Source organism: Onychomys torridus, chromosome 7 (assembly GCF_903995425.1).
Source record: "Onychomys torridus chromosome 7, mOncTor1.1, whole genome shotgun sequence".
Lineage (NCBI taxonomy): Eukaryota > Metazoa > Chordata > Mammalia > Rodentia > Cricetidae > Onychomys > Onychomys torridus.
The window spans coordinates 76336122-76341937 of NC_050449.1; positions in this window are offsets into that span (position 1 = coordinate 76336122).

Here is a 5816-nt window from a genome sequence, read left to right on the forward strand (position 1 = left end):
TTTGTTTGTTTTTGATGTGTGGGTGTTTTGTCTATGTTGCTCCCTTGGCCTTGAGTGCACACTACAGTTTATCACCTGTCTACTGTCTTCAGTAGCCTCTCGGGGACACGTTCACATCATTTTCTCCTTCTCTAAATCACCCATCTTTATTCTTCCCTTGCTCCACAGCTTTTCCCTTTATCATGCAATTTAAATGTCCTTCACATATCCATATTACTACTGAATTGTTAGCCAGGACCCAAGAACCTGGTGCTGGCTTTCATGTATATAAATGAAAGAACATTTCATCCATCAGAATCCCCAACTTTTAGTTTTCTTTTTGCCACATTCTGAAAAAAAGCTCCTCAATTTGAGTTTTGAGGAGAGAATTTGCACAAGCTCTCCCAATCACCTTTAGCGGCACAGTTTAGACAGTTTGCAAGGACCAGTTTTCTCTCCCACTACCTGAGTCCAGGGCAAGCACCCTGATGAGTGAATCTTCGTTTTCCCCCCAGGCTACCCCTGGGGACTTGCAGTGTTCTCTGTTGCATCCCAAGAGGCTGGGGGTTAGATGCTCAGTCACACATTTAGTTAGGGAGATATTAGCCGGTGCTAGGCCGAGTCATTCTGGGAGAACATTCTCCCAATTGCTTCCTCAAGTGGAGAGGTTGTGGTCTACGTGGTCTTTTGTCCTAGTTGGCTTCTTATCTGAATTTTCGCTATGGGCTTCTGGTGTCTTCTCTTTGCCACCTCATAACTGGCCTGTGCTTGTCTGGTCTTGATCCTGGCAAGCTCAAGGCAGCATATGTAGCTGCCGTGGTCACTAGATGCAGCTGAGCACTCACTGTTACTTTCCCATTCTGCTTCACATCCACAGCCACGTGACCCTAAAAAGGAAAGCACCTGTCTGCCATCCTCAAAGCCTTTCAGAGTGAGTTGCAGTTTTTGTTTGTTTGTTTGTTTATCTATCTATCTATCTATCTATCTATCTATCTATTTATTTTGAGACAGGGTCATGAGCTTCAGATTGGCTGAGGAAGACTTGGGTTTCCTGTCTTCCTGTCTCCACTTTCCTAGTGCTGGGATTCCAGGTGTGTTTTGAGAGTTGCAAATTGAACAACCTCATTTCTCTTAACTGATATCTCTCTGTCTCACCTACCGGACAGTGTGTTATAAATGTTAGGATTCACAACAACTGTATGTTATATGTGTGTATATTTTACATAATCACTTTTCAGAGCCTCAGTTCCTTTTGGGAAATGGTAATTATTTAGGATTTTCTGCTCCTCTTACCTAGTTCCAAGATACTGTCAAGACTGTGTGTGGGTGGATGAGCAGTGTGGTAGACAGAGCGGCTTCCTGAGGGACCCACAGAGGGGTTGGGAGTCGGATGCCTGAGTGGTCCTTGGGCTTGTGAGTGCTGGTGATTCCTTTGTACCCACCACTTGTCCACTTGCCTGTGTGTGCCTCATCTCTGGCCAGTGGTCCTTTCAAGGTCCTTTCTTTAACCACCAAGAGCCACACAGGCTAAAGAGGCAGGAGCACAGATTTGTTGTTCTGGGTAACTGTCCACTCACCCCACACCTCCTGGTGTTCCAGAGGGAGGAAGCGTCCACCAGCTTTGAGTGTTCCACAGTGCAGCTGCTGTGCTACACATTTGGCAGGGTTTCGCCCTGGGAGAGAGGGTTGAGGGCAGGACTCATCTTCTCCCTCCGCTCCTCTTTTCTGCTCAGAAGCTTGCCTGGGCTCAGGTGGGCTGACATTTTTCTATTCTCTCTGTTCTCTCCAAGCCGAAAGGTCTTTCCTCAGATCTTATCCTCAAGTCTCTCCTTGCCTGAAACTTAGCAGTTTCACGAATCAAGTCAACATGGGCTAAAAACTATTCGGCAAATGGTTGAGTCTTTTGATAGGTCTGAATTTCAGGATATGAAAGTAGGAAGCAGACTTACTGTGCCTGCTGTGAGTACTGAAATTTGAATACTGAAGTTTTATTTGTTTTTGTAGTCCAGATTTATTACAACCCCACTGTCTTGGGGAGAATGCATGAAAGTCACACATTAAGAAATTTAAAGGGAAAATTCATTGGTATACGACAAAATGTTCCCCTTAAAGTACTGAATAGAAAAAAAAAACCTATTAACAAATTTCACTTATTTGAACTTATTTGTAATAGTGAAGTCAGTATGAATTAGCAAAATGTTTATCATTAAAGAAAAAATTAAGTGTGTAGAAAAATGTAACTATTAGATATAAGTAAGGGGTGCCTGTTATAGAACTTTTGAAGGGTTAAGATGCATGTATTTTATAGAGATCAATGTCCATTTTACACATAGGTTGACATACATAAAAGTTACAGACATATTACATATATATTAATTGTTTTACATATATGAGCCAATTTCCCAAATGATTTTACAGAGGAGAAAATAACAAACAGATTTATGGATTGTCAAATGTCAAATATTTGTTGTTTGTCTAGGTTTTCCTGATGCTAGAATTAATAACTTCCATAAAAACCCTTCTTACATAGAATGAGTGAGTTCAGAGTTCTAATAAGCAGCAATGTGAGGACTATAGTTAGTGATAGTTGTGTCTAATATGAAGATTTTTTTTGCTAAGTGAGTAGACATGACTTGTACCAGGCTTTTTTGTTTTAGGCCACCAACCAGCTCCTAAATCATGACACAGAGACTTATTAGTTATGAATACTTGGCCATATCTTAGCTCTTATTTTAACCTGTTTCTCTTTATTTATGTTTTGCCTCAGGACATTTTACCTTTATTTCTGTATATCTTACTCTCCTACTGTCTCTATATCTGTCTGTCTGGCAGCTGCCTAGCTTCTGGCCTCAGGCATGTCCTCCTCTTTTTCTTCCTTCTCCTCTCCTACTTCTCTCAAGCCTAGATTCCTCCTCCTATTTATTCTCTGCCTGCCAGCCCCGCCTATCCCTTTTCTGCCTAGCTATTGGCCATTCAGCTCTTGAATAGAGGAATCAGGTGCCTTAGGCAGGCAAGGTGAAACAACTGCAACACAACCTACATAATTAAGCACACATCCTTACATTGTTAAATAAATGCAGGATAAACAAAAGCAACACATCCTTACGCAGTTAAAGTAATATTACATAGCACAAACAAATGTAGCACTGTCTTTACATAGTTAAATATTCTACAACAGTAGCTGCTCTTGCCACAGGTGTGTGGGATAGCGATTGTGCAACTATTTGAGATGGTGGATATGTTAATTTTTTCACAGTAGTAACTATTTCGCTACATATGTGTTTTATAACATCATGTTGTATATCTTAAATATGAACAATGTAGGATCCATTGTAGGCAGAAGTAAGTTTCTCTCCTGCCTGCCTATTCCCAAATACCCAGCAGCTGCTTCCAAAATAATTGACTCAGAGGCTTAATATTAATTATAATTGTTTGGCCGATGGCTCAGGCTTATTACTGGCCAGCTCTTTCACTTACATTAACCCATAATTCTTATCTATGTTTAGCCACATGGCTTGGTACCTTTTCTTAAAATGACATTCTCATCTTGCTTCCTCTGTGTCTGCCTGGCGACTCCTGACTCCACCCTTCTTCTTCCCAGCATTCTCCTGGTCTGCTTGCCCCATCTATACTTTCTGCCTGGCTACTGGCCAATCAATGCTTTATTAAGCCAATTCGAGTGACAAATCTTTACAGTGTACAAGGGCATTATCACACAGCAATCCATTAAAAAATAAAATCAATCTTTAAAAATAAATTGTATGAAGACCCCTTTACTAATAAATGAAAGACTGAAATTAGTATATTTTATATAGAAATGACCTGACAATCTTTGAAAACATTTTCTTTTATTCTTCTAGCATGGAAGTCTCCACTGTTTATTTTCTTTAGATTTCATAACTGTTGTAATGAAAAGAGTGGTTACTGGATTTGCCTACCTATTCATAAAATCCACTTTAGAAGGATTTTCCTTTATGTATTTTACTGTATGATTTCACAAATTAAACATAATGATTCCTTATTATATGTGCCATTTAATCCACTTTCTCCAGGCACTTTATGATTACAAGCCATAAACATGTTTACTCTAGTCATAATTTTTTTTTTGTAAAAAAAGTCAAAGGTCACAGACATCATTTGCCAAATAACTGACTGGATTGGCACAATGTAGATGCTTTCAGATGCTGGATCTAAAACTAAGGTGTGTAGAAAAATGATGTGCATGTGAATCACTTGCTTTGGAATAGTGGCTGAATATTCAGCATAGGCTGAGATTTTACAAGAGAGGTAGCTTTTTGAAAATTAGAACTTTTAAAACAAAAAGTTTTAGGGGTTGGGGATTTAGCTCAGTGGTAGAGCACTTGCCTAGCAAGCGCAAGGCCCTGGGCTCGATCCTCAGCTCCAAAAACAAACAAACAAATAAAAAGTTTTAATTATACAAAATAATTTAAGCTTTCTGAAATAGATATAAATGACAATCAAAAAATAATTTAGACTTTCTTACTCCAATGTCTGAGGTCCTCAGTTCTCACATCATTTTCCAGTTAAAGGAACAAAGGCTCCTTAGAAAACTGGATGGCTTTCAGGCTTGGCCAGGGACTCTGCAAATTGAGCCCAAAATATTTGGGTAGCAGAAAGATGTCCTGAACATACATGTTCACAGAAGTGAGCAAAGGAACACAAAGTCAAGAGCATAAAGAGATGAGACAATGTGAGCAATAAAGCCAGATAGGATTAAACACCAAATTCTGGAATGAATCCAGACCAGTATAAATTAAAGGTTAAATCAATCAGAAAATAGAGCGCTGCACCTGGTGACCATGTCCCATAGCCCCAGCTACTCATTAGCTCAAGGTAGTAGAACTATAAACTCAAAGTGTGCCTGGACAACAGGGCCTGTTAGAGTAACTTAGAGAGATCCTGCCTCAAAATAAACAGCAGAAAAGAGCCTACTTTTAGCCTGATTTTAATCCCCCCAAATAAAGGAACAAATAAATGGAGGAGAAGCAAATCTCTCATGCAGAAGAAACCCCCAAAATTGTTCAAAAGGTCACTGGGGAGATGGAGCCTCAAGAGCTTCTTTATAAGGGAGAAGCCTGATAAACCCACCTTTCCCAGGAAATGAGTAACCATGGTGTAGCAATTTCATGACTTCCATCCTGGAGGGATGCTAGTCAAGACTCTGTAAGTAAATAGAATAAACAAAACAATACTTATTTATTTATTTGCCAACATCAGGGTTAGGGAAATGGGTCAGTGGGTAAAGCAACTTACCAACCATGAGAACCGGAGTTTGGATCCCCGACACTCACATAAAAATGAGGCACCTGCCTGTAATCTCAGTGCTTGGGAGGTAGAGACAGGAGAGTAGGCAGAGTAGCCAATTCCCCCAATCCTGAGCTCCAAGTAAAGAGATAGTCCCTAACTCAGTAAGTACAATAGAGTGTAATCAAGGAGAATGGCTGTGTTTTGTATGGTCCAGTGAAGGTTCTGGTAGTGATATTTTGGGTTTCAAATGAATGAGATTACTAAGTATGTACCAAGACAAAGTAAAATAAAATAAAATAAAATAAAATAAAATAAAATAAAAAGCAAGTCATAGATACCAAAACATCAAACCAGGTGCTCATGACCGCCATCAGAAATGGACTGAGGAAGTCACAGGAAGGCAGTCAGTCATTTGGAGTGCCGAACTGAGAGCTCCATGGAAGAGCTCTGGCTTTTCATTCCCACCACAGGTATTTTTATTCCATGGGATAATTACAGTTTCAACCTCTGTTGAAAATGCTTTACTCACTAGCTGTTCTCAAGAGCTACATGTTTTTAATACCCTCTAA